This window comes from Mirounga leonina, unplaced genomic scaffold (genome assembly GCF_011800145.1).
Source record: "Mirounga leonina isolate KUSES-001 unplaced genomic scaffold, KU_Mleo_1.0 Mir_127, whole genome shotgun sequence".
Lineage (NCBI taxonomy): Eukaryota > Metazoa > Chordata > Mammalia > Carnivora > Phocidae > Mirounga > Mirounga leonina.
In genome coordinates, this window is record NW_023270316.1 from 40,036,781 (window position 1) to 40,047,704 (window position 10,924).

Below are 10,924 nucleotides of genomic sequence, written 5' to 3' on the forward strand. Positions count from 1 at the left end.
GATGGTTGCTACTTTTGGTGACTAAAGTAGGTGTAATCATTTAGTTCTACAATAGACTTTGCTAATTACAAAAGCGTGATGAGTGTTAAAAATATTTTTAAAATTGAGATGACTGTACAAAAATGTTCATTTGTGTATATTTTCTCTAATTCTCTTATATTGCAAAATGTTCACCCAATAGTTATGTGAAGATGAACGCTGAAAATTTCAGTCCCAAAGACATTTTGAAAAATTCCTGATTATTTCCACTAGATAATAATAATTTGTCAAGAAAAAATGCAAAATTGGATGGATATTATAGTTTTTACTAACATTACATGAGACCATAATGTTCACAAATTAAAGGTAAAACAAAAGCTTGTGATTTAAAATTATATTATTCTTTTTGTGTAATTTTTATTGTATTTTGAATTTTAATAATGTTCTTTATAATCAATTTTGGCATCAAATATTGAGTTGATGCTGAGTATATTAAATTTTTGCATTGGGGGCACTTGGGTGGCTGTCGGTTAAGCATCTGCCTTCAGCTCAGGTCATGATCCCAGGGTCCTGGGATCGAGCCCTGCATCGGGCTCCCTGCTCAATAGGGAGTCTGCTTCTCTCTCCCTCTGCTCTTCCCCAGCTTCTGTACACTCTCACTCTCTCTTTCTCTCTCTCTCTCAAATAAATAAATAAAATCTTTAAAAAAATAAATCTTTGCATTGAATCAATTTTTGAAAACTTAAGTTTAATATTAGTAAGTGTAAATGTGCTGAAATTAGGAAATTTGGCAATTTATATGTATGTATATATCATGAATTTGTTCATTAGTTTGTCAATTTTTCACTCATTCAACAAATACTTAATATATTGACTATCCAACAGCATTGGAAGACTCTGGAAAAACAATGATAAACAAAACAAATACAAACACCCTGTCATGATGCTTAAAGTTAATCAGAATCTCAACAAATGACTACAGATAGATCATAGCTACTTACATGGATGGCTGAAAAGACAGATAGATGGATAGGCAGACATAGATGTGGAGTTAGATAGATTTAGATAGATTAATCAATGTGAGTAAACATTGAAGATAAATTTAAATACCTCCTTGGAATTTGAGAGTCAAATTAAGTCTATTTGAAAATAAAACACTTACTAGAAGGTAGCCAAATGATGAACAGGGAAAGGCAGTTTATGGAAAGAGAAGAATGTTTGCTTTGGTGTGATGCATATTTCATTGTGTTCAAGAAATTAAAAAAAAAAAAAAAGAAAGAAAGTCCACAGTAAGTAGAACTGGCACATGAAGGGGAAAGCAACAGCAAAAAGAGACCTAATTGGTAAATTAGGCATAAATAGAAAATGGCACAGAAGTAGGGAGCAAACATGTAAGCTTTGTGGATAGCCTAATTACTACGGGAAATAATTGAATTATTTGAATCACAGAGAAGTTGGAGTATTATGCTTATTGAAAAATCTCTCAGCTTTATGGAGAATGAATTGGACGTGGGCCTTGGGTCTAAGAATAGAAAGAGAGAAACATGTTGGGTTGTACTAGAATGATAGCAGGCGTCATGGAGAACGGTGAAGGTATGGATACGTATTTTAGATGTTAGATGTCTATAAATTGGTGATATTTTAAAGACCAAAGTAGGAAGGAAATGAACATATAACATTATATCAAAGATAATCCCTAGCTTTTAGGAAGAATCAACTTGTTATTGAAATGGAGACCACAGGTAGACTAAATTACTTTCCTAAATCAGTGGAAGGCCAGGTGCAGAGTGGGGATGGGAGAGTGGTAGGGTGAGAAGTAAATCAGGCATTCATTTCTGAACACATTAATTTTAAAGTGGCTAAGAGATATGTGTATCTCATGAATTATCAAGAATGTATTTGAATATATGGGTCTGGAGTTTCATAGATAAAAGATATAAATTAAGAGATGATACCAGATGGTTTTAAAAATGCATAAATAAATTAATTCACCTAGAAATAGAGTGGACATGACAAAACAAGAGAGCCTAAGTATAGAGGAATTCCAGTATTGACACATCAGATTGAATAGCAATAGCTATGAAAGAAAACTGAGAAAAAATAAAAAGCATGTAATCTGATGGAGATTAAGGAAAGAGAATATTTCAAAAGAAATGTTCATTTAGTTGTGTTGAATGTTGCTAAGATGTCAAACTAATTGGCTAAATATGCAAAGAAATAATTTCAATATTAAGATTACTGATTACTTTGTTTATATTCCAGACAAAGACTTATACAATTTGCCTCCATGTATCATGCCTAGAATTAAAACTAAGGGGGATTTGAAATATTAATGAGTAACATTGCATCAATAGATTTTTAGATAAAACCCTTAGAGAAGAATAAAATCGCATATGTGTTTTCTTACGAAATGAAATTGATCTATAGCATTAATTAAATTTAGGACTTGTTTATATTTAATCAGACTTTACAGAGTGTTATAAAATTGTATGAACTTAGGAAAAGAAAGTAATGCATGGGGTTGTTATCAATTCTATTAAATACGGTATAAAAACTGTTAGCTTTTGATTATAATATTTACAGATACCTAGTACAAGTGTTAATACTTGTACTAAATGGTTTATATCAAGTAAATTGAAATTCTTAAGTGTGTAAGAATTAAACTTATATTTATTAAGAATAAAATCTTGCATGACATTCAGAACAAAGAGAAATACTCTTTTCTCCATCACCATTTCATGTTTTACTTCAAATGCATTGATGTTGAATAGCAATTAGTTGAATCAAAGCAGAATTAATCCTTGTTTCATCTGTGGTTAAAAAACACCTATGTAGTTTTCATAGAATTCAAAGATAAACATACATGGGATTCTGTTTCCTACCCACTCCATTATTGCAGGATTCCCCAGAAAAGCTCCAGTCTTACAAAAGCAGCTGCTTGTATTTAGTGATAATCCTCTGTACTATTAGTTTTGTCTTTTGGGATAGGAAATTGATTACCTGACCTTAACATAGTGAAGACTCTGCATGTGTGTTGCCTTCTGCCTCAGAGAGTAAATTAGTTATATAAACAGTAAAAATAATTAAGAGTACAATGATGCTTCAGTTTGATTAGAAAAAAATTTGAGAAAATGAAAAATAGGCTTTTGTTTTTATTTTCCATAGTATTTCTTAATTTTATTTACTTTTATTTATTATTTTTATTTTCCATAATAAATTGCAAATTAAAATTCTACTGCCTTAAATAATGCATTTTATGGTGAGTTTTTGTAAGCACATCCATAAACATTTTAGCAGAGAGAGATGATGGGTAAAGGAGTGACACTTAATAGAATTACCTATCAGGATGCCTGTGTTTCTATCCAAAGGGAGAAGTGCTTTTCAGCTTGGGTACCTACAGAGTATGACAATACCCGTTCATAAACTGAACAAAACCGATCAGTTACAAAAAACAAAGAATTGAACATCTTATCTTACACATACTTGGCTAGTTAGTACTGAAGAATTAAAAATTAGTCGAAATACCACTCTGAATAACAAATATTTTATGTGCGTGTAATTTTCATTTAATTATTTACAAAATAAAATTTATATTGTCCTCAAATATAGTAAACATTCAGCCATAACTGACAAATTCTATTTCTTGTCATTACAATAAATTCTCAGCGTCTCATAAAGTCTTATGTCACACTATAAGATAAACTCTATTGAGAAAAAAATCTGTATTTCCTTCTGCTAAGTACCTAGTGTTCTATAAGCCTTGACAACAACTTCAAGTTTTTTCTTGGATTCCAACAGAAATGCAAGTGGAAAAATAAAAACTTCATGAAGGCAGTACTATGATTGTGAATTCTTGGAGTGTGTGGAAAATAGACAGTATATCTAATATATTAAGTATATTAAATATATAATATATTAAGTATATAATTAAATATATAATAAATTAAATAAATCTATACATACTATATGTTAAATACACACACAAACATATGTGCGTGTATATATGTATGTGTGTGTGTATATATATATACACACACAGAGACTGGTATACACTAGTTTGTTTCAAATGCGATTTGAAAATGTGATTTTTTTCCCTCCAAGTTTACCTTTTCTTTCAAAATGTAACCTTCCAAACATCCTAGAACTCTTAAGTCTTCACTTTTTACCTGATGTGGGCCAGAGGCTCCACCTTCTCCTCCATCACTTTCAACAATACAAATCATGTCCCCAGTGCTCCTTAACCCTCTGGGTTCAGTAAAGCTTTATTTTAGTTTCTGTAGATTGCTCTTAACTCCTAATTTGTTTAGATATTCACTTTAAAGGATGTTTGTCTTGTCCAGTATTTGCCTTATGCCAGTATTACTAGGTTTTTTATTGTAATAGGGTTTCCAAAGATGTAGCTTATTATATTTTTGAAATCAAATTATCATAGCGTTGTGATATCTTGTTAATAGATGTGGAAATTTTCCACATCATTTTTTTAATTTAAAAATTATCCTTGTTTCTCTTGTGCTTGTATTTCCTTCACTCATTTTAAGATAACATTTTTCTCTAAGTGTTGTGAAAAAGGAGCATTGAAGTTTTTATTGGATTGTTTTTAAAAGTTTGGATATATTGATCTGTTCATAATTTTGAATATTGCCATCCATTAGCATGGACAATCTCTCCCTTTAGTCAGATTATTTTTAAAGTGATATTTGTAATTTCTTCATCAATGTCTCCTAAAATTTGATGTTTTCTAAGAAGCTTGTGTTATTGTTGATGGAAAATTTATTCTGTTGCTTATTTTTTTTAATGTTTTTCATTAATCTCTATACAATTCCTTGTCTTCCAGTTTGTTGAAGCAATAGGTCAGACATTTACTACAATAATGTCTGTTAAAGTGGCTAGCCATAAAAACTCCAGCACCACATTCATCTGTGGGGCACTCCCCACAAAGACAACTGATTGCGCTATTCTCATCAACTTTAAAATATTTCAGAACAGCCACCTTAACCTTCTTTTTCTTATGCTTATACTTGGGAGTGATGTAAGACTTACTCTTCCTTTTCTTGGCATCACGAAGTCTCAACAACAAGATGAAGAGTGGACTCTTTAAATATTGCAGTCAGACAAAGTACATGCATCTTCCCATTGCTTACAAAAATCAGTCTCTGCTGATCAAGAGGAATTCCTTCCTTATCCTGGATCTTGGCCTTTACGTTTTCTATTGTACCTGGGGGTTCAACCTCGAGAGCGATGGTCTTCCCCATAAGGGTTTTCATGAAAATCTGTAACTTGGTGGTGGTTCCACCACAGATGGTAGATCAGAAAGGGATTCTATTGTATTTTTTAATTAGTTATTACAATTTTATAAACTCAATCATTTGCATATGCTTATGCTCTATCCACAAATTTTAATTTTGATTTTAAAATACATTTTGATATACTATTTAGGCAGTTATATTTTCTGCAAATGATATTTTCATTTCTTTCTTGCCAATAATCATGATCGTCATTTCCTTTTTCTTGTCTTACAGAATTAGCTAACTTCCAGTATAATGTGAAATGACTGAAATATAGCAGTTTTTGTTCCCACTAAGCTGAATTGAAATGTTTCTAAAGTTTGATCACTATGGATGGCCTCAGCTCTACATTTTTAAGATCCCCTTTACTAAGCTAACTAAGTTCCCTTCTATTCTTAGTTTTTAATGATGTATGCATTTTGGGGTGCTGGATGGCTCAGTCAGTTAAGCGTTCACTTTTGCTTTGGCTCAAGTCATGATCTTGCGGTCATGAGATCTAGCCCCTAGTGGGGCTCTGTGCTTAGTGCGGAATCTGCTTCAGATCCTCTCTCCCTTTCCCTCTCCCTCTCCCTCCAGCTCCTGTGTGCTCTCTCTCAATCTCTCTCTCTCTCTCTCAAATAAATAAACAAAATGTCTAAAAAATAATAATAATAAAATGTATGTATTTAAAAATCATCTATACACTTAATCTTTAGTTATTTTTTACTTTGGTTTTTACCCTTATATGTTTTATATTTATTCAGCTAATGTGGTATTTATTAATAAATGTTCTCATGTTTATCTAGAAAAAATACCGCTGAATGTGATATGGGTGGATTCTTAGAAAGCTAATAAATAACACCCTTTCCTTCATCTAAACAATTAGAAAAAACAATTTTGGTTGATTGATTAAGAAGGAAGATCAAAGGAGTTCAGATTATTATTTATATTCCCAAAAAAGACTGTAATAAGATACGGTGGCTTATTTTTCTTACCCATGTAGACTTGCTAATTCCTCTGTTCAAAATTAGATAGATTTCCTCTTGGGGTCATTCACACTGCTGGAAAATCCCAAGTCTTTCCATTAAGATTCTGCTATGGTAGGTAATCTTTGGGTTTTCCCTGTTTTCTTTTTTTTTTTTTTTTAATTAGATTTCTAATTTGCCTTTCTATGTCTATTATTGTCACATTTATTTATGTATTAACATGTTTAAATATATAAATATATCTTTATGAGAATGGCAATCTCTAGTTTATTTGTAGTATATATTTGCTTTATCTGGTAGGTTTTATTATATATTAATTCATTGAAATTCAGTTCTGTTTCAAAAGTATTCTGATTTCTATTGTAGACTATATATTTTTTCTATTTTCCTGTTCAAAAAGGACTATTTCTTTTTTGTGTGTAAATCAGATTAGTATGTCCTGGTAGTTAGTTTTAAAAAGTTTTATTTATTATTAAGATGAGTATTTATTATTATATTTGCGGTTATAGAGTTTGTTCACTCATTCAATAAATATCTGTACATCACCCACTCTGTGCAAGATACTTTTCTAAGAACTAAGACTACATCAGTGAATCAAACAGATACAAACCCCTAATTTAATGGATTGCATATCGTAGGGAGAAATTTGGGAGGGGAAAGCAAGATAAAGAAGCAAAATGCATTGTATGATAAAATCTAAGAGAGAGAAAAAAAAAAAAACAGCAGTACAGGGAAAAGGAACAAGAATATCAAGAACTATAATGGCTCCAAATGTCTATCCTGCTTTCAGACCAACACATTAGCTCACCCAATATTATGGATATTGATTAAAGAGATGAGACTCCTGGGTCAGAGGTAGATGACATTATTACTGACGGGATGGCTAAAATCATGAACATTAGCATATTTGCCTCAGTTCCGCTTGAACCTGAGTCCCACAGGGGCAACACTGATAGGCCAGGAAAGATGCCTGCACCTACAGTTTGTTAAATTACAGAAGAGGAACCTGGAGCATAAAGAACCTGACTCTTTTATAATAGAGAGTAAAAATACCTGTCATTTGTTCTGAAGGAGACACTATATTTTCCAAGATTGTTCATCATACAAACATACCAGAAAGATAGCCAAAAAAAAAAAAGCCAAAACAAAACAAAACAGCGTGTGTCTTTGTTCACAAGACTTGCAGAAATGTAAGAGACTCAAGTGTCTCCCCGTAATATTCACCTATTGCTTTTACAACATCCTGGCTTCAGTTTAATTTCCTCATGTGTAAATTGCTCTTGGGCATTCTGAATAATGTGACGAACAGTGGCTGAGATCAAATCTGTTCTATATGTCTCACAGAGAACTCAATTAAGGCTGTCCTCTACAGGACTCCAAACAGCAGAATTTATCAGAGAACAGCTCACCAAGGGACCATGTTTAAGCTCATTTCAGAGAAATCATCCTAGTCATGTGAGGGCTACATGATCTACTAGTAATGTTTCTTTAAATATTTGCAAGTATTCCATGACCACTTGTAAGGTGTATGTCACGATTTAAGGAGGGAAATAAATTAATTCCTAGGGTTGAATCCAGAGCAGAAGCATAGTTGCAGAGGCCCATAGAAAGAAAGTGTTGGTTACAACTACTGGGGCCTTGAAAGTTGTACTTACATCTGCTAAGAGGCACAAGTTGACAATATCTCCAACATAACCTCACAAATGAGTGGTAGGTCCTAGGGTTTCCAATTCAATTGAATAATTGAGTTCAGTTCTTGTTTTTGGAGCGTTAGTTATTTCAACCTGCCTCACTTGCCCAAACCAACAACCAAATGACATTCCTTCAGCCCATGGAAAGACAGAGAAATAGCCAAGAGGATGGGAGTGAGAAAAACATCCTGAGGTATTGACAGGATTTTGTGGGGCACCTACAGGATCCAGGGCCATCCCTTTTGTTTCTGACAGGCACTTCAAAAGCTAAGGAAAAGAGTGATCAGATTGTGACAGGGTTTTTTTTTTGACTGCCAGAAAAATTGAGCACTATAAATATGCCCACATAATCCCAAAGAACTTTATTTAGTGCACAGTCCTCTGAATTGTGTCAGCAATTATCATCTACCTCTGCTGGTAGAGGTTTGATAAAAATGCAGTCAGGATTGAGGCAGCTGAGGCTTCTGACTTGCCAACTAACAGGGCATCATCTATAGAGTGAGATCTTAGGACATCAGAGATAGAGACACACATGCTAAATTCTGACTAACCTACTGGAGGAAAAATTCCAAAAAGAATTTGTCTCACCAACATTTCTCTACATGAAACTCTCCATTATCATGATAATACTCCCTGGTACTCACAGTAGAGTGAAGTTCAAACATGTAACTCATTAATTTCTGTTATGCCCTCAGATGTAGAAGCAACAATAGTATATTGATTTGGCCTAAAGGATCTCCCATACAAGGTCATGTTAGTGCCCCTTTCCCACTGTGAGATTTGCCAAACACTATCCACTGAATTTGGGCACCCCTACTGACCCAGAGTATAAGGCAGGATTGTAACTTTGGTGCCTGCATCTAAAAGAGACACGAAAGTTTTATTTCTTCTTCTCCCCAAGTTACTCACAATACACAGACCAATGTATATGGTTTTCAGTTCTCATTGTGAACAACCTCTAATCATCTCAAAGCATGTTAGATGTTAGATCAGGATAGAGAGAGAGGAAGAGGTCAGGGTTGTAGAGAAAGTGGTTCCTTACTCTTCTCTAGTTATCAAGTCTTTTGAGGTACAGTGGCATTCCAAGATTCTAATAACAAAGGCTAACAAAGAAAATTTGTTTATAGGTCCAGCATCAGTATGATAAAGCATGGGAAAATGATGGATTTGAAACAAATAGAAACTAAATCAGTAACTGGCATGGCCCACTCTTTTGGCTACTCACCTCCCATATATACTATTCTTGAAACCTAGTAAGATGTAGCTATTTCTCTTTCAAATATAGATAGTTTTACTTTCTTCCCAAAATACGGAGGCAGAAATTCTTAGTAGTAATTGTATACATCTCCAGTTATATTAATTCCTGTCAAAGTATTACTGAACATGGTGTTCAGTAGTACTTTAACAGAAATTTAGGAGAAATTGATAAGATTTAATTGTGGAAGTTAACAAAAATTATATATGAAATAAAAGTGGGGGGTGCCTGGGTGGCTCAGTTGGTTAAGCATCTGCCTTTAGCTCAGGTCGTGATCCTGGAGTCTCAGGATTGAGCCCCACTTTGGGCTCCCTATTCAGCAAAGAGCCTGCTTCTCCTTCTACCCCTCACCCCGTTCATGCATGCTCTCTCTCTCTTGCTCTCAAATAAATAAATAAAATCTTTAAAAAATAAAATAAAAATGGAAAGAAGCACAAAGAATAAAATTTTGTATATGCACACACATACATATAAACATAACAAGCAAGGAGAAAATATGCAAAGCTACTAAGGTCATCATTGTGAGGCCATTAGTCGATAGCTATGACTTCATTCTTCTACCATCCATTCCATATTTCCTTTGACACTGATAAAATCTTCAAATGGTGTGAGTTCCTTACTTTGTAGAGTTACATAAATCTTCATTTTTGAATGGCGTGGCTTTCAAAATTTCTGCCTTATTTTGGATTCTATAGCTTCCTGTTTATTTTTCCTATGGGAATGGAAGTACTAAGAGATGTCCTAAGAGAATCTCCTGGTCTCCAGACATTCTCTTTCTTGTATTCATCTTACAGCAGTAATCCAATTTCTTTTGGGTAACCAAAATTAATCATTCTGTCCAGTAGAACCACCCCTTTTTTGACATGTTTTTTTAGCGGTGTATCCCAAAATGACTAGGTGCTGATCTCATCTTCCAATTCAATGGAACCATGGTTGTGTCCATTAGTGGAAGCACTGCGCAAGTGAGAAGTAAGATCTCCAAACTGTCAGAGGTAAAAGTCATTGGTATAGGAAGCAAAACTTTCCTGAGGGGTTTATTAAGAATAATGGAAGACCTACATGTACTTCCATTCCTTGATTCCCAGACCCATGTATTCGGGTTATGGGGGGAGACTGCACCATATTATGGTCCTTCATTGAAAGCATATCCTTATTTGTGAGTCAAAGCTCCATCTATTCAGAGTGTTGTGTCCTGATATGTGCCATAACTGAGTCTGAAGACATTCATTCAGAAGGTTCTGAGTAAGGGGATTTGTATTAAGATTAGTTAATTGAATGGGTGTGAACTCATTGCTTTATTTCCTTTTCAATAAAAGTAATTTCTTCATCAGAAACTATATTCTGTATAGTATATAATGGTAGATAAGCATTCTGGATGTGCATGGATGGTGGTGCCAGCAGAAGCATTACAGGCAAAGAAGGCAAAACTGTGTCCAGAATATGTGTCTATTCTAGTGAAGATAAATCTCTGTCTCTTAATAATGGAAGATATCCAATGCAATCAGCCTGTCACTAGACTGCTGGCTGGTTCTCTGGGTAATGGTTCTATATTATGGGCTCAGTGTTGGTCTCTGCTCTTGAAAGATCTGTAGCTGAGCAGTAGCGGTAAGAGGTAAGTCTTAGACTCCTTTCTGCCAACATGACTACTTTATTTATGAGCCAGTTGAACAAGTACTTAAGATATCTGGGGAAAGAGTATGACTCACATCCGCAGAGCATATTATTTGTCTATATGATTACTAAAATCCT

General features: G+C 33.9%; 1 pseudogene; it reads right to left on the reverse strand.

The window, feature by feature from the left end:
- Nucleotides 1-4,783: 4,783 nt before the first annotated feature.
- Nucleotides 4,784-10,297, reverse strand: LOC118009667 (annotated as a pseudogene).
- Nucleotides 10,298-10,924: the final 627 nt, after the last annotated feature.